Source organism: Phyllobates terribilis, unplaced genomic scaffold, assembly GCF_046119375.1.
Source record: "Phyllobates terribilis strain yellow unplaced genomic scaffold, ASM4611937v1 Scaffold_499__1_contigs__length_1316695, whole genome shotgun sequence".
In the NCBI taxonomy this organism is placed as follows: domain Eukaryota; kingdom Metazoa; phylum Chordata; class Amphibia; order Anura; family Dendrobatidae; genus Phyllobates; species Phyllobates terribilis.
The window spans coordinates 234,044-258,234 of NW_027363259.1; the positions used below are offsets into that span (position 1 = coordinate 234,044).

General features: G+C 46.2%; 13 non-coding genes and 4 pseudogenes across 13 annotated transcripts; all 17 read left to right on the forward strand.

The window, feature by feature from the left end:
- The first annotated feature begins 576 nt into the window (after positions 1-576).
- Positions 577-767, forward strand: LOC141230497 (U2 spliceosomal RNA). Its single transcript, XR_012296958.1, has one exon. It is a non-coding gene; the product is annotated as a U2 spliceosomal RNA (small nuclear RNA).
- A 1,115-nt stretch (positions 768-1,882) lies between these two features.
- LOC141230499 (U2 spliceosomal RNA) lies at positions 1,883-2,073 on the forward strand. Its single transcript, XR_012296960.1, has one exon. It is a non-coding gene; the product is annotated as a U2 spliceosomal RNA (small nuclear RNA).
- A 1,118-nt stretch (positions 2,074-3,191) lies between these two features.
- Positions 3,192-3,382, forward strand: LOC141230500 (U2 spliceosomal RNA). The gene has a single exon (XR_012296961.1). It is a non-coding gene; the product is annotated as a U2 spliceosomal RNA (small nuclear RNA).
- Positions 3,383-4,497: 1,115 nt separating this feature from the next.
- LOC141230501 (U2 spliceosomal RNA) lies at positions 4,498-4,688 on the forward strand. The gene has a single exon (XR_012296962.1). It is a non-coding gene; the product is annotated as a U2 spliceosomal RNA (small nuclear RNA).
- A 1,115-nt stretch (positions 4,689-5,803) lies between these two features.
- Positions 5,804-5,994, forward strand: LOC141230502 (U2 spliceosomal RNA). Its single transcript, XR_012296963.1, has one exon. It is a non-coding gene; the product is annotated as a U2 spliceosomal RNA (small nuclear RNA).
- A 1,115-nt stretch (positions 5,995-7,109) lies between these two features.
- LOC141230503 (U2 spliceosomal RNA) lies at positions 7,110-7,300 on the forward strand. The gene has a single exon (XR_012296964.1). It is a non-coding gene; the product is annotated as a U2 spliceosomal RNA (small nuclear RNA).
- Positions 7,301-8,415: 1,115 nt separating this feature from the next.
- Positions 8,416-8,507, forward strand: LOC141230457 (U2 spliceosomal RNA; annotated as a pseudogene).
- A 794-nt stretch (positions 8,508-9,301) lies between these two features.
- On the forward strand, positions 9,302-9,481 carry LOC141230365 (U2 spliceosomal RNA; annotated as a pseudogene).
- A 1,115-nt stretch (positions 9,482-10,596) lies between these two features.
- LOC141230196 (U2 spliceosomal RNA) lies at positions 10,597-10,787 on the forward strand. Its single transcript, XR_012296751.1, has one exon. It is a non-coding gene; the product is annotated as a U2 spliceosomal RNA (small nuclear RNA).
- A 1,115-nt stretch (positions 10,788-11,902) lies between these two features.
- On the forward strand, positions 11,903-12,093 carry LOC141230505 (U2 spliceosomal RNA). Its single transcript, XR_012296965.1, has one exon. It is a non-coding gene; the product is annotated as a U2 spliceosomal RNA (small nuclear RNA).
- Positions 12,094-13,208: 1,115 nt separating this feature from the next.
- Positions 13,209-13,399, forward strand: LOC141230506 (U2 spliceosomal RNA). The gene has a single exon (XR_012296966.1). It is a non-coding gene; the product is annotated as a U2 spliceosomal RNA (small nuclear RNA).
- A 1,115-nt stretch (positions 13,400-14,514) lies between these two features.
- Positions 14,515-14,705, forward strand: LOC141230507 (U2 spliceosomal RNA). The gene has a single exon (XR_012296967.1). It is a non-coding gene; the product is annotated as a U2 spliceosomal RNA (small nuclear RNA).
- Positions 14,706-15,820: 1,115 nt separating this feature from the next.
- On the forward strand, positions 15,821-16,011 carry LOC141230139 (U2 spliceosomal RNA). The gene has a single exon (XR_012296695.1). It is a non-coding gene; the product is annotated as a U2 spliceosomal RNA (small nuclear RNA).
- A 1,115-nt stretch (positions 16,012-17,126) lies between these two features.
- LOC141230140 (U2 spliceosomal RNA) lies at positions 17,127-17,317 on the forward strand. The gene has a single exon (XR_012296696.1). It is a non-coding gene; the product is annotated as a U2 spliceosomal RNA (small nuclear RNA).
- Positions 17,318-18,432: 1,115 nt separating this feature from the next.
- Positions 18,433-18,524, forward strand: LOC141230434 (U2 spliceosomal RNA; annotated as a pseudogene).
- A 794-nt stretch (positions 18,525-19,318) lies between these two features.
- LOC141230366 (U2 spliceosomal RNA) lies at positions 19,319-19,497 on the forward strand (annotated as a pseudogene).
- A 1,115-nt stretch (positions 19,498-20,612) lies between these two features.
- Positions 20,613-20,803, forward strand: LOC141230508 (U2 spliceosomal RNA). The gene has a single exon (XR_012296968.1). It is a non-coding gene; the product is annotated as a U2 spliceosomal RNA (small nuclear RNA).
- The last annotated feature ends 3,388 nt before the right edge of the window (positions 20,804-24,191 follow it).

Here is a 24,191-nt window from a genome sequence, read left to right on the forward strand (position 1 = left end):
AAAGAGAACCCAACCCAAAAAGTTTGGTTGATTAGTCTGTGGCATTCTGTTAAACTGTTGCTTATGGCGGTCTCTGTGAGCTTCTCAGCGACATTCAGCCAGCCAGGTATCCTGCCTGCAGTAGATGGAATGTGGCAATGGAACGCTGGCTGTACGTGTCATAATAGGCTCTGAGCCTTTATATACCTGTGCACAGCAGCAGCCACCTTCAGTCTGCTGCTGGACAGCCAGCAGCAGCAGCAGCAGCAGCAGGAGAGGTATGTAATCAGGAGCCCTCCTGCTAAGGGTAGACAGCTGCTCGTTCCACCCCACCCCCCGCCTTAATTGGTTCTCCTCCCTTCCAACGGTGTTGAGGCGGGTGGGAACAGCAGGGGGTGAAGGTGCTGTGTTTAAAGAGGTGGAGTTATGCAGATCTAAAACGCGTGGATTGCAGCAGCAGCAAGCCGAAAAGTGCAGGCATGTAAGGGATCTAGAGGTTGACAACATGTCTTCTTAACGGGAGTCCAGGAGCTCATCTCCACAAATGGACTTTTTAGGATCCTTGGGTGGCTCCGTAGTTTGAAACCAATTCTGGTTATCGCTTCTCGGCCTTTTGGCTAAGATCAAGTGTAGTATCTGTTCTTATCAGTTTAATATCTGATACGTCCCCTATCTGGGGACCATATATTAAATGGATTTTTAGAACAGGGAGATGGAAAAAGAGCTTGCTCTGTCCACTCCACGCATTGACCTGGTATTGCAGTATCTCCAGGACCGGTGCACCCCTTCTTTAATGCAGTTTCTAAAATCAGAAAGAATTGAATTCAATGTTTTTTGTTCATTTTGCTTGTTTGTCGGATTTTGGGATGGACTCTTTGGCTCTGCTTTTCTTCTCCTCATTGGATTTTTCATGTTCAAAGTTGCAGAAGCCAGATTACAAGCTCATTTTGGTTCAACTTCAGCAACTGTGCATTGCATTGCCATGTAATGTGATGCAATGCTATCTTTCTAGCTCTCCCTTTTTACTTCCTTTTGGATAAACAGACATATTAGGCAAGCATTTTGGAGCTTTCACCTAAATAACTACAGGTGGTGAGATAAGCTGCACAATATAATTGACCTTTCAGTATATTGTTGCACACACACCATCTATTTAGCAAATGCCCTTGTTATCAACAGCAGCCTTTTAAACTCACCTGAGCTAACAGGTATGTGCGCTGGTTACTCTGCTGCGCTTAAAATTTCTTTTTTGGTTTGCTACAATGCCTTTTCTGAAACGTTGTCTCCTTCTGCTGGAACACTGACTTCTTTCATTTAATGCCTGCAGACTATAAAAGAGAACCCAACCCAAAAAGTTTGGTTGATTAGTCTGTGGCATTCTGTTAAACTGTTGCTTACGGCGGTCTCTGTGAGCTTCTCAGCGACATTCAGCCAGCCAGGTATCCTGCCTGCAGTAGATGGAATGTGGCAATGGAACGCTGGCTGCGCGTGTCATAATAGGCTCTGAGCCTTTATATACCTGTGCACAGCAGCAGCCACCTTCAGTCTGCTGCTGGACAGCCAGCAGCAGCAGCAGCAGGAGAGGTATGTAATCAGGAGCCCTCCTGCTAAGGGTAGACAGCTGCTCGTTCCACCCCACCCCCCGCCTTAATTGGTTCTCCTCCCTTCCAACGGTGTTGAGGCGGGTGGGAACAGCAGGGGGTGAAGGTGCTGTGTTTAAAGAGGTGGAGTTATGCAGATCTAAAACGCGTGGATTGCAGCAGCAGCAAGCCGAAAAGTGCAGGCATGTAAGGGATCTAGAGGTTGACAACATGTCTTCTTAACGGGAGTCCAGGAGCTCATCTCCACAAATGGACTTTTTAGGATCCTTGGGTGGCTCCGTAGTTTGAAACCAATTCTGGTTATCGCTTCTCGGCCTTTTGGCTAAGATCAAGTGTAGTATCTGTTCTTATCAGTTTAATATCTGATACGTCCCCTATCTGGGGACCATATATTAAATGGATTTTTAGAACAGGGAGATGGAAAAAGAGCTTGCTCTGTCCACTCCACGCATTGACCTGGTATTGCAGTATCTCCAGGACCGGTGCACCCCTTCTTTAATGCAGTTTCTAAAATCAGAAAGAATTGAATTCAATGTTTTTTGTTCATTTTGCTTGTTTGTCGGATTTTGGGATGGACTCTTTGGCTCTGCTTTTCTTCTCCTCATTGGATTTTTCATGTTCAAAGCTGCAGAAGCCAGATTACAAGCTCATTTTGGTTCAACTTCAGCAACTGTGCATTGCATTGCCATGTAATGTGATGCAATGCTATCTTTCTAGCTCTCCCTTTTTACTTCCTTTTGGATAAACAGACATATTAGGCAAGCATTTTGGAGCTTTCACCTAAATAACTACAGGTGGTGAGATAAGCTGCACAATATAATTGACCTTTCAGTATATTGTTGCACACACACCATCTATTTAGCAAATGCCCTTGTTATCAACAGCAGCCTTTTAAACTCACCTGAGCTAACAGGTATGTGCGCTGGTTACTCTGCTGCGCTTAAAATTTCTTTTTTGGTTTGCTACAATGCCTTTTCTGAAACGTTGTCTCCTTCTGCTGGAACACTGACTTCTTTCATTTAATGCCTGCAGACTATAAAAGAGAACCCAACCCAAAAAGTTTGGTTGATTAGTCTGTGGCATTCTGTTAAACTGTTGCTTATGGCGGTCTCTGTGAGCTTCTCAGCGACATTCAGCCAGCCAGGTATCCTGCCTGCAGTAGATGGAATGTGGCAATGGAACGCTGGCTGCGCGTGTCATAATAGGCTCTGAGCCTTTATATACCTGTGCACAGCAGCAGCCACCTTCAGTCTGCTGCTGGACAGCCAGCAGCAGCAGCAGCAGCAGGAGAGGTATGTAATCAGGAGCCCTCCTGCTAAGGGTAGACAGCTGCTCGTTCCACCCCACCCCCCGCCTTAATTGGTTCTCCTCCCTTCCAACGGTGTTGAGGCGGGTGGGAACAGCAGGGGGTGAAGGTGCTGTGTTTAAAGAGGTGGAGTTATGCAGATCTAAAACGCGTGGATTGCAGCAGCAGCAAGCCGAAAAGTGCAGGCATGTAAGGGATCTAGAGGTTGACAACATGTCTTCTTAACGGGAGTCCAGGAGCTCATCTCCACAAATGGACTTTTTAGGATCCTTGGGTGGCTCCGTAGTTTGAAACCAATTCTGGTTATCGCTTCTCGGCCTTTTGGCTAAGATCAAGTGTAGTATCTGTTCTTATCAGTTTAATATCTGATACGTCCCCTATCTGGGGACCATATATTAAATGGATTTTTAGAACAGGGAGATGGAAAAAGAGCTTGCTCTGTCCACTCCACGCATTGACCTGGTATTGCAGTATCTCCAGGACCGGTGCACCCCTTCTTTAATGCAGTTTCTAAAATCAGAAAGAATTGAATTCAATGTTTTTTGTTCATTTTGCTTGTTTGTCGGATTTTGGGATGGACTCTTTGGCTCTGCTTTTCTTCTCCTCATTGGATTTTTCATGTTCAAAGTTGCAGAAGCCAGATTACAAGCTCATTTTGGTTCAACTTCAGCAACTGTGCATTGCATTGCCATGTAATGTGATGCAATGCTATCTTTCTAGCTCTCCCTTTTTACTTCCTTTTGGATAAACAGACATATTAGGCAAGCATTTTGGAGCTTTCACCTAAATAACTACAGGTGGTGAGATAAGCTGCACAATATAATTGACCTTTCAGTATATTGTTGCACACACACCATCTATTTAGCAAATGCCCTTGTTATCAACAGCAGCCTTTTAAACTCACCTGAGCTAACAGGTATGTGCGCTGGTTACTCTGCTGCGCTTAAAATTTCTTTTTTGGTTTGCTACAATGCCTTTTCTGAAACGTTGTCTCCTTCTGCTGGAACACTGACTTCTTTCATTTAATGCCTGCAGACTATAAAAGAGAACCCAACCCAAAAAGTTTGGTTGATTAGTCTGTGGCATTCTGTTAAACTGTTGCTTATGGCGGTCTCTGTGAGCTTCTCAGCGACATTCAGCCAGCCAGGTATCCTGCCTGCAGTAGATGGAATGTGGCAATGGAACGCTGGCTGCGCGTGTCATAATAGGCTCTGAGCCTTTATATACCTGTGCACAGCAGCAGCCACCTTCAGTCTGCTGCTGGACAGCCAGCAGCAGCAGCAGCAGGAGAGGTATGTAATCAGGAGCCCTCCTGCTAAGGGTAGACAGCTGCTCGTTCCACCCCACCCCCCGCCTTAATTGGTTCTCCTCCCTTCCAACGGTGTTGAGGCGGGTGGGAACAGCAGGGGGTGAAGGTGCTGTGTTTAAAGAGGTGGAGTTATGCAGATCTAAAACGCGTGGATTGCAGCAGCAGCAAGCCGAAAAGTGCAGGCATGTAAGGGATCTAGAGGTTGACAACATGTCTTCTTAACGGGAGTCCAGGAGCTCATCTCCACAAATGGACTTTTTACGATCCTTGGGTGGCTCCGTAGTTTGAAACCAATTCTGGTTATCGCTTCTCGGCCTTTTGGCTAAGATCAAGTGTAGTATCTGTTCTTATCAGTTTAATATCTGATACGTCCCCTATCTGGGGACCATATATTAAATGGATTTTTAGAACAGGGAGATGGAAAAAGAGCTTGCTCTGTCCACTCCACGCATTGACCTGGTATTGCAGTATCTCCAGGACCGGTGCACCCCTTCTTTAATGCAGTTTCTAAAATCAGAAAGAATTGAATTCAATGTTTTTTGTTCATTTTGCTTGTTTGTCGGATTTTGGGATGGACTCTTTGGCTCTGCTTTTCTTCTCCTCATTGGATTTTTCATGTTCAAAGTTGCAGAAGCCAGATTACAAGCTCATTTTGGTTCAACTTCAGCAACTGTGCATTGCATTGCCATGTAATGTGATGCAATGCTATCTTTCTAGCTCTCCCTTTTTACTTCCTTTTGGATAAACAGACATATTAGGCAAGCATTTTGGAGCTTTCACCTAAATAACTACAGGTGGTGAGATAAGCTGCACAATATAATTGACCTTTCAGTATATTGTTGCACACACACCATCTATTTAGCAAATGCCCTTGTTATCAACAGCAGCCTTTTAAACTCACCTGAGCTAACAGGTATGTGCGCTGGTTACTCTGCTGCGCTTAAAATTTCTTTTTTGGTTTGCTACAATGCCTTTTCTGAAACGTTGTCTCCTTCTGCTGGAACACTGACTTCTTTCATTTAATGCCTGCAGACTATAAAAGAGAACCCAACCCAAAAAGTTTGGTTGATTAGTCTGTGGCATTCTGTTAAACTGTTGCTTATGGCGGTCTCTGTGAGCTTCTCAGCGACATTCAGCCAGCCAGGTATCCTGCCTGCAGTAGATGGAATGTGGCAATGAAACGCTGGCTGCGCGTGTCATAATAGGCTCTGAGCCTTTATATACCTGTGCACAGCAGCAGCCACCTTCAGTCTGCTGCTGGACAGCCAGCAGCAGCAGCAGCAGGAGAGCTATGTAATCAGGAGCCCTCCTGCTAAGGGTAGACAGCTGCTCGTTCCACCCCACCCCCCGCCTTAATTGGTTCTCCTCCCTTCCAACGGTGTTGAGGCGGGTGGGAACAGCAGGGGGTGAAGGTGCTGTGTTTAAAGAGGTGGAGTTATGCAGATCTAAAACGCGTGGATTGCAGCAGCAGCAAGCCGAAAAGTGCAGGCATGTAAGGGATCTAGAGGTTGACAACATGTCTTCTTAACGGGAGTCCAGGAGCTCATCTCCACAAATGGACTTTTTAGGATCCTTGGGTGGCTCCGTAGTTTGAAACCAATTCTGGTTATCGCTTCTCGGCCTTTTGGCTAAGATCAAGTGTAGTATCTGTTCTTATCAGTTTAATATCTGATACGTCCCCTATCTGGGGACCATATATTAAATGGATTTTTAGAACAGGGAGATGGAAAAAGAGCTTGCTCTGTCCACTCCACGCATTGACCTGGTATTGCAGTATCTCCAGGACCGGTGCACCCCTTCTTTAATGCAGTTTCTAAAATCAGAAAGAATTGAATTCAATGTTTTTTGTTCATTTTGCTTGTTTGTCGGATTTTGGGATGGACTCTTTGGCTCTGCTTTTCTTCTCCTCATTGGATTTTTCATGTTCAAAGTTGCAGAAGCCAGATTACAAGCTCATTTTGGTTCAACTTCAGCAACTGTGCATTGCATTGCCATGTAATGTGATGCAATGCTATCTTTCTAGCTCTCCCTTTTTACTTCCTTTTGGATAAACAGACATATTAGGCAAGCATTTTGGAGCTTTCACCTAAATAACTACAGGTGGTGAGATAAGCTGCACAATATAATTGACCTTTCAGTATATTGTTGCACACACACCATCTATTTAGCAAATGCCCTTGTTATCAACAGCAGCCTTTTAAACTCACCTGAGCTAACAGGTATGTGCGCTGGTTACTCTGCTGCGCTTAAAATTTCTTTTTTGGTTTGCTACAATGCCTTTTCTGAAACGTTGTCTCCTTCTGCTGGAACACTGACTTCTTTCATTTAATGCCTGCAGACTATAAAAGAGAACCCAACCCAAAAAGTTTGGTTGATTAGTCTGTGGCATTCTGTTAAACTGTTGCTTATGGCGGTCTCTGTGAGCTTCTCAGCGACATTCAGCCAGCCAGGTATCCTGCCTGCAGTAGATGGAATGTGGCAATGGAACGCTGGCTGCGCGTGTCATAATAGGCTCTGAGCCTTTATATACCTGTGCACAGCAGCAGCCACCTTCAGTCTGCTGCTGGACAGCCAGCAGCAGCAGCAGCAGGAGAGGTATGTAATCAGGAGCCCTCCTGCTAAGGGTAGACAGCTGCTCGTTCCACCCCACCCCCCGCCTTAATTGGTTCTCCTCCCTTCCAACGGTGTTGAGGCGGGTGGGAACAGCAGGGGGTGAAGGTGCTGTGTTTAAAGAGGTGGAGTTATGCAGATCTAAAACGCGTGGATTGCAGCAGCAGCAAGCCGAAAAGTGCAGGCATGTAAGGGATCTAGAGGTTGACAACATGTCTTCTTAACGGGAGTCCAGGAGCTCATCTCCACAAATGGACTTTTTAGGATCCTTGGGTGGCTCCGTAGTTTGAAACCAATTCTGGTTATCGCTTCTCGGCCTTTTGGCTAAGATCAAGTGTAGTATCTGTTCTTATCAGTTTAATATCTGATACGTCCCCTATCTGGGGACCATATATTAAATGGATTTTTAGAACAGGGAGATGGAAAAAGAGCTTGCTCTGTCCACTCCACGCATTGACCTGGTATTGCAGTATCTCCAGGACCGGTGCACCCCTTCTTTAATGCAGTTTCTAAAATCAGAAAGAATTGAATTCAATGTTTTTTGTTCATTTTGCTTGTTTGTCGGATTTTGGGATGGACTCTTTGGCTCTGCTTTTCTTCTCCTCATTGGATTTTTCATGTTCAAAGTTGCAGAAGCCAGATTACAAGCTCATTTTGGTTCAACTTCAGCAACTGTGCATTGCATTGCCATGTAATGTGATGCAATGCTATCTTTCTAGCTCTCCCTTTTTACTTCCTTTTGGATAAACAGACATATTAGGCAAGCATTTTGGAGCTTTCACCTAAATAACTACAGGTGGTGAGATAAGCTGCACAATATAATTGACCTTTCAGTATATTGTTGCACACACACCATCTATTTAGCAAATGCCCTTGTTATCAACAGCAGCCTTTTAAACTCACCTGAGCTAACAGGTATGTGCGCTGGTTACTCTGCTGCGCTTAAAATTTCTTTTTTGGTTTGCTACAATGCCTTTTCTGAAACGTTGTCTCCTTCTGCTGGAACACTGACTTCTTTCATTTAATGCCTGCAGACTATAAAAGAGAACCCAACCCAAAAAGTTTGGTTGATTAGTCTGTGGCATTCTGTTAAACTGTTGCTTATGGCGGTCTCTGTGAGCTTCTCAGCGACATTCAGCCAGCCAGGTATCCTGCCTGCAGTAGATGGAATGTGGCAATGGAACGCTGGCTGCGCGTGTCATAATAGGCTCTGAGCCTTTATATACCTGTGCACAGCAGCAGCCACCTTCAGTCTGCTGCTGGACAGCCAGCAGCAGCAGCAGCAGGAGAGGTATGTAATCAGGAGCCCTCCTGCTAAGGGTAGACAGCTGCTCGTTCCACCCCACCCCCCGCCTTAATTGGTTCTCCTCCCTTCCAACGGTGTTGAGGCGGGTGGGAACAGCAGGGGGTGAAGGTGCTGTGTTTAAAGAGGTGGAGTTATGCAGATCTAAAACGCGTGGATTGCAGCAGCAGCAAGCCGAAAAGTGCAGGCATGTAAGGGATCTAGAGGTTGACAACATGTCTTCTTAACGGGAGTCCAGGAGCTCATCTCCACAAATGGACTTTTTAGGATCCTTGGGTGGCTCCGTAGTTTGAAACCAATTCTGGTTATCACTTCTCGGCCTTTTGGCTAAGATCAAGTGTAGTATCTTTCGAAAAGGCGGTTTTGGATGTTGGCCGCCCTAGTAGATTGATACATTATGCACACTGGGGTTTAGGCGCTTGATAGTACGCCAGGTGGCTAATATAGTCATCTGGTGGAAAGCATGGCCCCCCAGGATCGACGCCATTGGGCCGGGGAAGATCGAAAGCCCGAAGTGTGAAGTGCCCCAGGAGTGGTGACCCTGGGGTGCCTTAACTCACTGGGATTGGGAACCCCACTTGAGTTTATGGCACATTTGCACAAGCACTTCAAATTTTCTTTCTTCGCACACACCCTTATTACGGGCCTTCTGGCCTTAGGATGGGGAATTTTTCAATTCCCGGTCGAAGGTCCGGGCAGTATTATACTGTGAAACCTTCACTATTTATTTAATTTCTTTGTCACTGTGTGTCCACTTATTCACGTGTGTCACGTCCTACTAGGATTTTGTCGGGATTCGGTTCCCTTACGGGTTCCTCTCTTGGCAGGTCTAGGGGGGGAGTGTGTGGCCATCAGGTTCCGCTCCCCCCTGAAACCCCCTGGCTCTCCTCTTTCGGGAGGACAGCGTTGTTGGCTCCCCTCTTCCGGGAGGGGAGCACAGTCTTTGGCTCCCAGTGCCTTGCTCGGGTGAGAACTCGGGCAGGTGCTGGGGGTAAGATTGGGTCGCCTCTGGCTTCGGCTGGAGGTGGCTTTTTGTCCCTGTTCCTCGCTGTGGCCTTTTGGCTCGGAGGGACGGGGAATGGTTTGGGGGACCCTTCTCCTTTTGGAGAGGGTTTCATGAAGACCAGCATCCTAGTGCACTTTTTTTGTGGCACTTGTCACTTTTTTAAGCGCACTCGGGTTTTGTACACGAATTCGGGCTTTCAAAAAAAAAAAAAAAATCTGTTCTTATCAGTTTAATATCTGATACGTCCCCTATCTGGGGACCATATATTAAATGGATTTTTAGAACAGGGAGATGGAAAAAGAGCTTGCTCTGTCCACTCCACGCATTGACCTGGTATTGCAGTATCTCCAGGACCGGTGCACCCCTTCTTTAATGCAGTTTCTAAAATCAGAAAGAATTGAATTCAATGTTTTTTGTTCATTTTGCTTGTTTGTCGGATTTTGGGATGGACTCTTTGGCTCTGCTTTTCTTCTCCTCATTGGATTTTTCATGTTCAAAGTTGCAGAAGCCAGATTACAAGCTCATTTTGGTTCAACTTCAGCAACTGTGCATTGCATTGCCATGTAATGTGATGCAATGCTATCTTTCTAGCTCTCCCTTTTTACTTCCTTTTGGATAAACAGACATATTAGGCAAGCATTTTGGAGCTTTCACCTAAATAACTACAGGTGGTGAGATAAGCTGCACAATATAATTGACCTTTCAGTATATTGTTGCACACACACCATCTATTTAGCAAATGCCCTTGTTATCAACAGCAGCCTTTTAAACTCACCTGAGCTAACAGGTATGTGCGCTGGTTACTCTGCTGCGCTTAAAATTTCTTTTTTGGTTTGCTACAATGCCTTTTCTGAAACGTTGTCTCCTTCTGCTGGAACACTGACTTCTTTCATTTAATGCCTGCAGACTATAAAAGAGAACCCAACCCAAAAAGTTTGGTTGATTAGTCTTTGGCATTCTGTTAAACTGTTGCTTATGGCGGTCTCTGTGAGCTTCTCAGCGACATTCAGCCAGCCAGGTATCCTGCCTGCAGTAGATGGAATGTGGCAATGGAACGCTGGCTGCGCGTGTCATAATAGGCTCTGAGCCTTTATATACCTGTGCACAGCAGCAGCCACCTTCAGTCTGCTGCTGTACAGCCAGCAGCAGCAGCAGCAGGAGAGGTATGTAATCAGGAGCCCTCCTGCTAAGGGTAGACAGCTGCTCGTTCCACCCCACCCCCCGCCTTAATTGGTTCTCCTCCCTTCCAACGGTGTTGAGGCGGGTGGGAACAGCAGGGGGTGAAGGTGCTGTGTTTAAAGAGGTGGAGTTATGCAGATCTAAAACGCGTGGATTGCAGCAGCAGCAAGCCGAAAAGTGCAGGCATGTAAGGGATCTAGAGGTTGACAACATGTCTTCTTAACGGGAGTCCAGGAGCTCATCTCCACAAATGGACTTTTTAGGATCCTTGGGTGGCTCCGTAGTTTGAAACCAATTCTGGTTATCGCTTCTCGGCCTTTTGGCTAAGATCAAGTGTAGTATCTGTTCTTATCAGTTTAATATCTGATACGTCCCCTATCTGGGAACCATATATTAAATGGATTTTTAGAACAGGGAGATGGAAAAAGAGCTTGCTCTGTCCACTCCACGCATTGACCTGGTATTGCAGTATCTCCAGGACCGGTGCACCCCTTCTTTAATGCAGTTTCTAAAATCAGAAAGAATTGAATTCAATGTTTTTTGTTCATTTTGCTTGTTTGTCGGATTTTGGGATGGACTCTTTGGCTCTGCTTTTCTTCTCCTCATTGGATTTTTCATGTTCAAAGTTGCAGAAGCCAGATTACAAGCTCATTTTGGTTCAACTTCAGCAACTGTGCATTGCATTGCCATGTAATGTGATGCAATGCTATCTTTCTAGCTCTCCCTTTTTACTTCCTTTTGGATAAACAGACATATTAGGCAAGCATTTTGGAGCTTTCACCTAAATAACTACAGGTGGTGAGATAAGCTGCACAATATAATTGACCTTTCAGTATATTGTTGCACACACACCATCTATTTAGCAAATGCCCTTGTTATCAACAGCAGCCTTTTAAACTCACCTGAGCTAACAGGTATGTGCGCTGGTTACTCTGCTGCGCTTAAAATTTCTTTTTTGGTTTGCTACAATGCCTTTTCTGAAACGTTGTCTCCTTCTGCTGGAACACTGACTTCTTTCATTTAATGCCTGCAGACTATAAAAGAGAACCCAACCCAAAAAGTTTGGTTGATTAGTCTGTGGCATTCTGTTAAACTGTTGCTTATGGCGGTCTCTGTGAGCTTCTCAGCGACATTCAGCCAGCCAGGTATCCTGCCTGCAGTAGATGGAATGTGGCAATGGAACGCTGGCTGCGCGTGTCATAATAGGCTCTGAGCCTTTATATACCTGTGCACAGCAGCAGCCACCTTCAGTCTGCTGCTGGACAGCCAGCAGCAGCAGCAGCAGGAGAGGTATGTAATCAGGAGCCCTCCTGCTAAGGGTAGACAGCTGCTCGTTCCACCCCACCCCCCGCCTTAATTGGTTCTCCTCCCTTCCAACGGTGTTGAGGCGGGTGGGAACAGCAGGGGGTGAAGGTGCTGTGTTTAAAGAGGTGGAGTTATGCAGATCTAAAACGCGTGGATTGCAGCAGCAGCAAGCCGAAAAGTGCAGGCATGTAAGGGATCTAGAGGTTGACAACATGTCTTCTTAACGGGAGTCCAGGAGCTCATCTCCACAAATGGACTTTTTAGGATCCTTGGGTGGCTCCGTAGTTTGAAACCAATTCTGGTTATCGCTTCTCGGCCTTTTGGCTAAGATCAAGTGTAGTATCTGTTCTTATCAGTTTAATATCTGATACGTCCCCTATCTGGGGACCATATATTAAATGGATTTTTAGAACAGGGAGATGGAAAAAGAGCTTGCTCTGTCCACTCCACGCATTGACCTGGTATTGCAGTATCTCCAGGACCGGTGCACCCCTTCTTTAATGCAGTTTCTAAAATCAGAAAGAATTGAATTCAATGTTTTTTGTTCATTTTGCTTGTTTGTCGGATTTTGGGATGGACTCTTTGGCTCTGCTTTTCTTCTCCTCATTGGATTTTTCATGTTCAAAGTTGCAGAAGCCAGATTACAAGCTCATTTTGGTTCAACTTCAGCAACTGTGCATTGCATTGCCATGTAATGTGATGCAATGCTATCTTTCTAGCTCTCCCTTTTTACTTCCTTTTGGATAAACAGACATATTAGGCAAGCATTTTGGAGCTTTCACCTAAATAACTACAGGTGGTGAGATAAGCTGCACAATATAATTGACCTTTCAGTATATTGTTGCACACACACCATCTATTTAGCAAATGCCCTTGTTATCAACAGCAGCCTTTTAAACTCACCTGAGCTAACAGGTATGTGCGCTGGTTACTCTGCTGCGCTTAAAATTTCTTTTTTGGTTTGCTACAATGCCTTTTCTGAAACGTTGTCTCCTTCTGCTGGAACACTGACTTCTTTCATTTAATGCCTGCAGACTATAAAAGAGAACCCAACCCAAAAAGTTTGGTTGATTAGTCTGTGGCATTCTGTTAAACTGTTGCTTATGGCGGTCTCTGTGAGCTTCTCAGCGACATTCAGCCAGCCAGGTATCCTGCCTGCAGTAGATGGAATGTGGCAATGGAACGTTGGCTGCGCGTGTCATAATAGGCTCTGAGCCTTTATATACCTGTGCACAGCAGCAGCCACCTTCAGTCTGCTGCTGGACAGCCAGCAGCAGCAGCAGCAGGAGAGGTATGTAATCAGGAGCCCTCCTGCTAAGGGTAGACAGCTGCTCGTTCCACCCCACCCCCCGCCTTAATTGGTTCTCCTCCCTTCCAACGGTGTTGAGGCGGGTGGGAACAGCAGGGGGTGAAGGTGCTGTGTTTAAAGAGGTGGAGTTATGCAGATCTAAAACGCGTGGATTGCAGCAGCAGCAAGCCGAAAAGTGCAGGCATGTAAGGGATCTAGAGGTTGACAACATGTCTTCTTAACGGGAGTCCAGGAGCTCATCTCCACAAATGGACTTTTTAGGATCCTTGGGTGGCTCCGTAGTTTGAAACCAATTCTGGTTATCGCTTCTCGGCCTTTTGGCTAAGATCAAGTGTAGTATCTGTTCTTATCAGTTTAATATCTGATACGTCCCCTATCTGGGGACCATATATTAAATGGATTTTTAGAACAGGGAGATGGAAAAAGAGCTTGCTCTGTCCACTCCACGCATTGACCTGGTATTGCAGTATCTCCAGGACCGGTGCACCCCTTCTTTAATGCAGTTTCTAAAATCAGAAAGAATTGAATTCAATGTTTTTTGTTCATTTTGCTTGTTTGTCGGATTTTGGGATGGACTCTTTGGCTCTGCTTTTCTTCTCCTCATTGGATTTTTCATGTTCAAAGTTGCAGAAGCCAGATTACAAGCTCATTTTGGTTCAACTTCAGCAACTGTGCATTGCATTGCCATGTAATGTGATGCAATGCTATCTTTCTAGCTCTCCCTTTTTACTTCCTTTTGGATAAACAGACATATTAGGCAAGCATTTTGGAGCTTTCACCTAAATAACTACAGGTGGTGAGATAAGCTGCACAATATAATTGACCTTTCAGTATATTGTTGCACACACACCATCTATTTAGCAAATGCCCTTGTTATCAACAGCAGCCTTTTAAACTCACCTGAGCTAACAGGTATGTGCGCTGGTTACTCTGCTGCGCTTAAAATTTCTTTTTTGGTTTGCTACAATGCCTTTTCTGAAACGTTGTCTCCTTCTGCTGGAACACTGACTTCTTTCATTTAATGCCTGCAGACTATAAAAGAGAACCCAACCCAAAAAGTTTGGTTGATTAGTCTGTGGCATTCTGTTAAACTGTTGCTTATGGCGGTCTCTGTGAGCTTCTCAGCGACATTCAGCCAGCCAGGTATCCTGCCTGCAGTAGATGGAATGTGGCAATGGAACGCTGGCTGCGCGTGTCATAATAGGCTCTGAGCCTTTATATACCTGTGCACAGCAGCAGCCACCTTCAGTCTGCTGCTGGACAGCCAGCAGCAGCAGCAGCAGGAGAGGTATGTAATCAGGAGCCCTCCTGCTAAGGGTAGACAGCTGCTCGTTCCACCCCACCCCCCGCCTTAATTGGTTCTCCTCCCTTCCAACGGTGTTGAGGCGGGTGGGAACAGCAGGGGGTGAAGGTGCTGTGTTTAAAGAGGTGGAGTTATGCAGATCTAAAACGCGTGGATTGCAGCAGCAGCAAGCCGAAAAGTGCAGGCATGTAAGGGATCTAGAGGTTGACAACATGTCTTCTTAACGGGAGTCCAGGAGCTCATCTCCACAAATGGACTTTTTAGGATCCTTGGGTGGCTCCGTAGTTTGAAACCAATTCTGGTTATCGCTTCTCGGCCTTTTGGCTAAGATCAAGTGTAGTATCTGTTCTTATCAGTTTAATATCTGATACGTCCCCTATCTGGGGACCATATATTAAATGGATTTTTAGAACAGGGAGATGGAAAAAGAGCTTGCTCTGTCCACTCCACGCATTGACCTGGTATTGCAGTATCTCCAGGACCGGTGCACCCCTTCTTTAATGCAGTTTCCAAAATCAGAAAGAATTGAATTCAATGTTTTTTGTTCATTTTGCTTGTTTGTCGGATTTTGGGATGGACTCTTTGGCTCTGCTTTTCTTCTCCTCATTGGATTTTTCATGTTCAAAGTTGCAGAAGCCAGATTACAAGCTCATTTTGGTTCAACTTCAGCAACTGTGCATTGCATTGCCATGTAATGTGATGCAATGCTATCTTTCTAGCTCTCCCTTTTTACTTCCTTTTGGATAAACAGACATATTAGGCAAGCATTTTGGAGCTTTCACCTAAATAACTACAGGTGGTGAGATAAGCTGCACAATATAATTGACCTTTCAGTATATTGTTGCACACACACCATCTATTTAGCAAATGCCCTTGTTATCAACAGCAGCCTTTTAAACTCACCTGAGCTAACAGGTATGTGCGCTGGTTACTCTGCTGCGCTTAAAATTTCTTTTTTGGTTTGCTACAATGCCTTTTCTGAAACGTTGTCTCCTTCTGCTGGAACACTGACTTCTTTCATTTAATGCCTGCAGACTATAAAAGAGAACCCAACCCAAAAAGTTTGGTTGATTAGTCTGTGGCATTCTGTTAAACTGTTGCTTATGGCGGTCTCTGTGAGCTTCTCAGCGACATTCAGCCAGCCAGGTATCCTGCCTGCAGTAGATGGAATGTGGCAATGGAACGCTGGCTGCGCGTGTCATAATAGGCTCTGAGCCTTTATATACCTGTGCACAGCAGCAGCCACCTTCAGTCTGCTGCTGGACAGCCAGCAGCAGCAGCAGCAGGAGAGGTATGTAATCAGGAGCCCTCCTGCTAAGGGTAGACAGCTGCTCGTTCCACCCCACCCCCCGCCTTAATTGGTTCTCCTCCCTTCCAACGGTGTTGAGGCGGGTGGGAACAGCAGGGGGTGAAGGTGCTGTGTTTAAAGAGGTGGAGTTATGCAGATCTAAAACGCGTAGATTGCAGCAGCAGCAAGCCGAAAAGTGCAGGCATGTAAGGGATCTAGAGGTTGACAACATGTCTTCTTAACGGGAGTCCAGGAGCTCATCTCCACAAATGGACTTTTTAGGATCCTTGGGTGGCTCCGTAGTTTGAAACCAATTCTGGTTATCGCTTCTCAGCCTTTTGGCTAAGATCAAGTGTAGTATCTGTTCTTATCAGTTTAATATCTGATACGTCCCCTATCTGGGGACCATATATTAAATGGATTTTTAGAACAGGGAGATGGAAAAAGAGCTTGCTCTGTCCACTCCACGCATTGACCTGGTATTGCAGTATCTCCAGGACCGGTGCACCCCTTCTTTAATGCAGTTTCTAAAATCAGAAAGAATTGAATTCAATGTTTTTTGTTCATTTTGCTTGTTTGTCGGATTTTGGGATGGACTCTTTGGCTCTGCTTTTCTTCTCCTCATTGGATTTTTCATGTTCAAAGTTGCAGAAGCCAGATTACAAGCTCATTTTGGTTCAACTTCAGCAACTGTGCATTGCATTGCCATGTAATGTGATGCAATGCTATCTTTCTAGCTCTCCCTTTTTACTTCCTTTTGGATAAACAGACATATTAGGCAAGCATTTTGGAGCTTTCACCTAAATAACTACAGGTGGTGAGATAAGCTGCACAATATAATTGACCTTTCAGTATATTGTTGCACACACACCATCTATTTAGCAAATGCCCTTGTTATCAACAGCAGCCTTTTAAACTCACCTGAGCTAACAGGTATGTGCGCTGGTTACTCTGCTGCGCTTAAAATTTCTTTTTTGGTTTGCTACAATGCCTTTTCTGAAACGTTGTCTCCTTCTGCTGGAACACTGACTTCTTTCATTTAATGCCTGCAGACTATAAAAGAGAACCCAACCCAAAAAGTTTGGTTGATTAGTCTGTGGCATTCTGTTAAACTGTTGCTTATGGCGGTCTCTGTGAGCTTCTCAGCGACATTCAGCCAGCCAGGTATCCTGCCTGCAGTAGATGGAATGTGGCAATGGAACGCTGGCTGCGCGTGTCATAATAGGCTCTGAGCCTTTATATACCTGTGCACAGCAGCAGCCACCTTCAGTCTGCTGCTGGACAGCCAGCAGCAGCAGCAGCAGGAGAGGTATGTAATCAGGAGCCCTCCTGCTAAGGGTAGACAGCTGCTCGTTCCACCCCACCCCCCGCCTTAATTGGTTCTCCTCCCTTCCAACGGTGTTGAGGCGGGTGGGAACAGCAGGGGGTGAAGGTGCTGTGTTTAAAGAGGTGGAGTTATGCAGATCTAAAACGCGTGGATTGCAGCAGCAGCAAGCCGAAAAGTGCAGGCATGTAAGGGATCTAGAGGTTGACAACATGTCTTCTTAACGGGAGTCCAGGAGCTCATCTCCACAAATGGACTTTTTAGGATCCTTGGGTGGCTCCGTAGTTTGAAACCAATTCTGGTTATCGCTTCTCAGCCTTTTGGCTAAGATCAAGTGTAGTATCTGTTCTTATCAGTTTAATATCTGATACGTCCCCTATCTGGGGACCATATATTAAATGGATTTTTAGAACAGGGAGATGGAAAAAGAGCTTGCTCTGTCCACTCCACGCATTGACCTGGTATTGCAGTATCTCCAGGACCGGTGCACCCCTTCTTTAATGCAGTTTCTAAAATCAGAAAGAATTGAATTCAATGTTTTTTGTTCATTTTGCTTGTTTGTCGGATTTTGGGATGGACTCTTTGGCTCTGCTTTTCTTCTCCTCATTGGATTTTTCATGTTCAAAGTTGCAGAAGCCAGATTACAAGCTCATTTTGGTTCAACTTCAGCAACTGTGCATTGCATTGCCATGTAATGTGATGCAATGCTATCTTTCTAGCTCTCCCTTTTTACTTCCTTTTGGATAAACAGACATATTAGGCAAGCATTTTGGAGCTTTCACCTAAATAACTACAGGTGGTGAGATAAGCTGCACAATATAATTGACCTTTCAGTATATTGTTGCACACACACCATCTATTTAGCAAATGCCCTTGTTATCAACAGCAGCCTTTTAAACTCACCTGAGCTAACAGGTATGTGCGCTGGTTACTCTGCTGCGCTTAAAATTTCTTTTTTGGTTTGCTACAATGCCTTTTCTGAAACGTTGTCTCCTTCTGCTGGAACACTGACTTCTTTCATTTAATGCCTGCAGACTATAAAAGAGAACCCAACCCAAAAAGTTTGGTTGATTAGTCTGTGGCATTCTGTTAAACTGTTGCTTATGGCGGTCTCTGTGAGCTTCTCAGCGACATTCAGCCAGCCAGGTATCCTGCCTGCAGTAGATGGAATGTGGCAATGGAACGCTGGCTGCGCGTGTCATAATAGGCTCTGAGCCTTTATATACCTGTGCACAGCAGCAGCCACCTTCAGTCTGCTGCTGGACAGCCAGCAGCAGCAGCAGCAGGAGAGGTATGTAATCAGGAGCCCTCCTGCTAAGGGTAGACAGCTGCTCGTTCCACCCCACCCCCCGCCTTAATTGGTTCTCCTCCCTTCCAACGGTGTTGAGGCGGGTGGGAACAGCAGGGGGTGAAGGTGCTGTGTTTAAAGAGGTGGAGTTATGCAGATCTAAAACGCGTGGATTGCAGCAGCAGCAAGCCGAAAAGTGCAGGCATGTAAGGGATCTAGAGGTTGACAACATGTCTTCTTAACGGGAGTCCAGGAGCTCATCTCCACAAATGGACTTTTTAGGATCCTTGGGTGGCTCCGTAGTTTGAAACCAATTCTGGTTATCGCTTCTCGGCCTTTTGGCTAAGATCAAGTGTAGTATCTTTCGAAAAGGCGGTTTTGGATGTTGGCCGCCCTAGTAGATTGATACATTATGCACACTGGGGTTTAGGCGCTTGTTAGTACGCCAGGTGGCTAATATAGTCATCTGGTGGAAAGCATGGCCCCCCAGGATCGACGCCATTGGGCCGGGGAAGATCGAAAGCCCGAAGTGTGAAGTGCCCCAGGAGTGGTGACCCTGGGGTGCCTTAACTCACTGGGATTGGGAACCCCACTTGAGTTTATGGCACATTTGCACAAGCACTTCAAATTTTCTTTCTTCGCACACACCCTTATTCCGGGCCTTCTGGCCTTAGGATGGGGAATTTTTCAATTCCCGGTCGAAGGTCCGGGCAGTATTATACTGTGAAACCTTCACTATTTATTTAATTTCTTTGTCACTGTGTGTCCACTTATTCACGTGTGTCACGTCCTACTAGGATTTTGTCGGGATGCGGTTCCCTTACGGGTTCCTCTCTTGGCAGGTCTAGGGGGGGAGTGTGTGGCCATCAGGTTCCGCTCCCCCCTGAAACCCCCTGGCTCTCCTCTTTCGGGAGGACAGCGTTGTTGGCTCCCCTCTTCCGGGAGGGGAGCACAGTCTTTGGCTCCCAGTGCCTTGCTCGGGTGAGAACTCGGGCAGGTGCTGGGGGTAAGATTGGGTCGCCTCTGGCTTCGGATGGAGGTGGCTTTTTGTCCCTGTTCCTCGCTGTGGCCTTTTGGCTCGGAGGGACGGGGAATGGTTTGGGGGACCCTTCTCCTTTTGGAGAGGGTTTCAAGAAGACCAGCATCCTAGTGCACTTTTTTTGTGGCACTTGTCACTTTTTTAAGCGCACTCGGGTTTTGTACACGAATTCGGGCTTTCAAAAAAAAAAAAAAATCTGTTCTTATCAGTTTAATATCTGATACGTCCCCTATCTGGGGACCATATATTAAATGGATTTTTAGAACAGGGAGATGGAAAAAGAGCTTGCTCTGTCCACTCCACGCATTGACCTGGTATTGCAGTATCTCCAGGACCGGTGCACCCCTTCTTTAATGCAGTTTCTAAAATCAGAAAGAATTGAATTCAATGTTTTTTGTTCATTTTGCTTGTTTGTCGGATTTTGGGATGGACTCTTTGGCTCTGCTTTTCTTCTCCTCATTGGATTTTTCATGTTCAAAGTTGCAGAAGCCAGATTACAAGCTCATTTTGGTTCAACTTCAGCAACTGTGCATTGCATTGCCATGTAATGTGATGCAATGCTATCTTTCTAGCTCTCCCTTTTTACTTCCTTTTGGATAAACAGACATATTAGGCAAGCATTTTGGAGCTTTCACCTAAATAACTACAGGTGGTGAGATAAGCTGCACAATATAATTGACCTTTCAGTATATTGTTGCACACACACCATCTATTTAGCAAATGCCCTTGTTATCAACAGCAGCCTTTTAAACTCACCTGAGCTAACAGGTATGTGCGCTGGTTACTCTGCTGCGCTTAAAATTTCTTTTTTGGTTTGCTACAATGCCTTTTCTGAAACGTTGTCTCCTTCTGCTGGAACACTGACTTCTTTCATTTAATGCCTGCAGACTATAAAAGAGAACCCAACCCAAAAAGTTTGGTTGATTAGTCTGTGGCATTCTGTTAAACTGTTGCTTATGGCGGTCTCTGTGAGCTTCTCAGCGACATTCAGCCAGCCAGGTATCCTGCCTGCAGTAGATGGAATGTGGCAATGGAACGCTGGCTGCGCGTGTCATAATAGGCTCTGAGCCTTTATATACCTGTGCACAGCAGCAGCCACCTTCAGTCTGCTGCTGGACAGCCAGCAGCAGCAGCAGCAGGAGAGGTATGTAATCAGGAGCCCTCCTGCTAAGGGTAGACAGCTGCTCGTTCCACCCCACCCCCCGCCTTAATTGGTTCTCCTCCCTTCCAACGGTGTTGAGGCGGGTGGGAACAGCAGGGGGTGAAGGTGCTGTGTTTAAAGAGGTGGAGTTATGCAGATCTAAAACGCGTGGATTGCAGCAGCAGCAAGCCGAAAAGTGCAGGCATGTAAGGGATCTAGAGGTTGACAACATGTCTTCTTAACGGGAGTCCAGGAGCTCATCTCCACAAATGGACTTTTTAGGATCCTTGGGTGGCTCCGTAGTTTGAAACCAATTCTGGTTATCGCTTCTCGGCCTTTTGGCTAAGATCAAGTGTAGTATCTGTTCTTATCAGTTTAATATCTGATACGTCCCCTATCTGGGGACCATATATTAAATGGATTTTTAGAACAGGGAGATGGAAAAAGAGCTTGCTCTGTCCACTCCACGCATTGACCTGGTATTGCAGTATCTCCAGGACCGGTGCACCCCTTCTTTAATGCAGTTTCTAAAATCAGAAAGAATTGAATTCAATGTTTTTTGTTCATTTTGCTTGTTTGTCGGATTTTGGGATGGACTCTTTGGCTCTGCTTTTCTTCTCCTCATTGGATTTTTCATGTTCAAAGTTGCAGAAGCCAGATTACAAGCTCATTTTGGTTCAACTTCAGCAACTGTGCATTGCATTGCCATGTAATGTGATGCAATGCTATCTTTCTAGCTCTCCCTTTTTACTTCCTTTTGGATAAACAGACATATTAGGCAAGCATTTTGGAGCTTTCACCTAAATAACTACAGGTGGTGAGATAAGCTGCACAATATAATTGACCTTTCAGTATATTGTTGCACACACACCATCTATTTAGCAAATGCCCTTGTTATCAACAGCAGCCTTTTAAACTCACCTGAGCTAACAGGTATGTGCGCTGGTTACTCTGCTGCGCTTAAAATTTCTTTTTTGGTTTGCTACAATGCCTTTTCTGAAACGTTGTCTCCTTCTGCTGGAACACTGACTTCTTTCATTTAATGCCTGCAGACTATAAAAGAGAACCCAACCCAAAAAGTTTGGTGGATTAGTCTGTGGCATTCTGTTAAACTGTTGCTTATGGCGGTCTCTGTGAGCTTCTCAGCGACATTCAGCCAGCCAGGTATCCTGCCTGCAGTAGATGGAATGTGGCAATGGAACGCTGGCTGCGCGTGTCATAATAGGCTCTGAGCCTTTATATACCTGTGCACAGCAGCAGCCACCTTCAGTCTGCTGCTGGACAGCCAGCAGCAGCAGCAGCAGGAGAGGTATGTAATCAGGAGCCCTCCTGCTAAGGGTAGACAGCTGCTCGTTCCACCCCACCCCCCGCCTTAATTGGTTCTCCTCCCTTCCAACGGTGTTGAGGCGGGTGGGAACAGCAGGGGGTGAAGGTGCTGTGTTTAAAGAGGTGGAGTTATGCAGATCTAAAACGCGTGGATTGCAGCAGCAGCAAGCCGAAAAGTGCAGGCATGTAAGGGATCTAGAGGTTGACAACATGTCTTCTTAACGGGAGTCCAGGAGCTCATCTCCACAAATGGACTTTTTAGGATCCTTGGGTGGCTCCGTAGTTTGAAACCAATTCTGGTTATCGCTTCTCGGCCTTTTGGCTGAGATCAGGTGCAGTGATCTAACGGTTGCTGCCTTGGTCTTGGCTGAGAGGTGCCCGGGGTACCCCGCTCCTTGGCCTGGGGGGATCGTCTCACCTTTTGGTGGGACTTCACCCCCCTGCTGCTATTAGGGAGCTGGCTTAGTCCCCGGGCAACAAGTTGCGATCCCCAGGCGAAAGGCCGAGCCCGTAGTGACGGTAAGCCTTTGCCACTTTGGTGAGATGCCTTGTTCATTTCAATTTTCCACTGGCTTCGGCCAGATCAGGAACTCGGTGCGTATCGAGGTTCCAGCAAACCACGTCGGATATGACAACCCCCGTGAGTTCTATGTACAGAGTTTGAGAGATCTGTTGAACGTGAAAGATCATGATGTTTACTGCCTGCAGGAGAAGGGGCAGAGTACATATATTCTCACGTTCTCGACCAAGGTTGCCTGCCAGCACTTTTACGAATGCGTTAAGGGCCACCGTAACAGCAAGCTGTTGGACGGAGTGATTTTTACGGGTCTCTATGGCGGAGTTGACGTTCCCCTTGTGGTATACATGTTTAACCCCCATGTGTCCACAGATGATATTGAGCTTTTTCTGAGCAGATATTGTACATCTGTCAGATTTACGGGGAACGTCAAAGGTCGGAGCGGTTTCTGGAATGGGAAACGACGCTTTATGGTACGCTTCAGACTTGACCCTGGGGGTGTAGAAGGCCTTATGCACCCCCCCTCCACAGTGGTGCTGGGAAGAGACCATGGCTACCTCTTCTATGATGGACAACCATTCAGGTGTCGTAGGTGTGGTGACCTTGGTCACATACAGAGCGATTGTAAGAACGAGCGGATGAGTCAGTGCCACAACTGTGGACAATGGGGTCATGCCTCAAAGGACTGTAAGAACAGTAAGACCTGCAGTGGGTGCGGAATGTCTACTCACCTGTTCAGTAATTGTCCGATGCGGACAAGGTCTCGTGGTGGCTCTCGGGCGCCTGCGGCTAGTTCCGCAGGAGTTCCTGCTGATGCCAGCAGGGTCAGCCCGGGTGACCCCAGAAAAAGCTTTGTGGACATTACTAAAGGTCAAAAACAGTCTGACTCAGTCGATGCTCTGTCGGTACCTTTGCGGAAAAACCCGGCCTCTGTAGCCGAGGTCACGCCTTTGCCTACTCCTGCAGGGGTCCAGGTTTCACCTGGTGGGGAGATGGCACCTTCTCAGAGCGGAAATGAGAGGGAACCAAAAAAGAGGCGAAAATCTGGAGCTGTTGGTACCAATCCAGATGTCCATCCAGATACCCCTGCTGATGCCAGCACAGATGTTGGACCAGATGTCTGCCCTGATGCCAGTCCAGACGGATGCCCTGATGCCAATCCAGATGGATGCCCTGATGCCAATCCAGACGGATGCCCTGATGCCAATCCAGATGGATGTCCTGATGCCAACCCAGATGGATGCCCTGATGCCAGTCCAGATGGATGTCCTGATGCCAGTCCAGATGGATGTCCTGGAACCATTCCTGATGGATGTCCTGTTGCCTGCCTGGATGATAGAGGTCGTGCAGTGGTTGGTGAACCTGTTGCTGGTCCTGATGGTCATCCTGCTCCGGAAATGATGTCCCTTGGTGCTCCTGGAGGGTCTGCGGGTATTCCACCTGCTGCAGTGCCTGGTGAGGATCGGGTGGATTCGGAGGATCGGATGGATCTCAGCGCCAGTGGTAAGAGAAGTCGTGAAGAGGCGCAGGAGGAGCATAACCTGCCTCAGATGTCCCGTAAAGTCTTTCTATCTAGTGCTGCAAAAATTCTCAGCCCAGAGGGGACTAACTTAATTGAGGATTTCACGGACTCAGATGAAACGGACAGTTTACGAACTGTGTCATCCCTTCCTTCACCTTCTCTGTCACAAATTATTGATTCAGATTCAGAGTATAATGAATCAATAAAAAACACCTAACATGGCAGAAATCCGTGTTGCCTCACTAAATGTGAGAAGCCTAAAGAGCCCTGTTAGACGGGCTGCTTTGTTTGCTTGGTTAATGACTCTGAACTTTGACATTTTTTTCCTGCAAGAATGCGGTATTGATCACGATTTGTCATACCCCAACTTAAAAATGGACTGGTCAGCAGGACCCTCTATTTGGTCAGGGTCCAATGAAAATAAAGCTGCCGGGGTTGGGATTTTATTCAAATGTCAAAATGTTAATGTTTTATCCATCACTGAAATAGTTCCAGGTCGTGCCTTATCAACTCATGTTATTTTAAATGGTTTTACC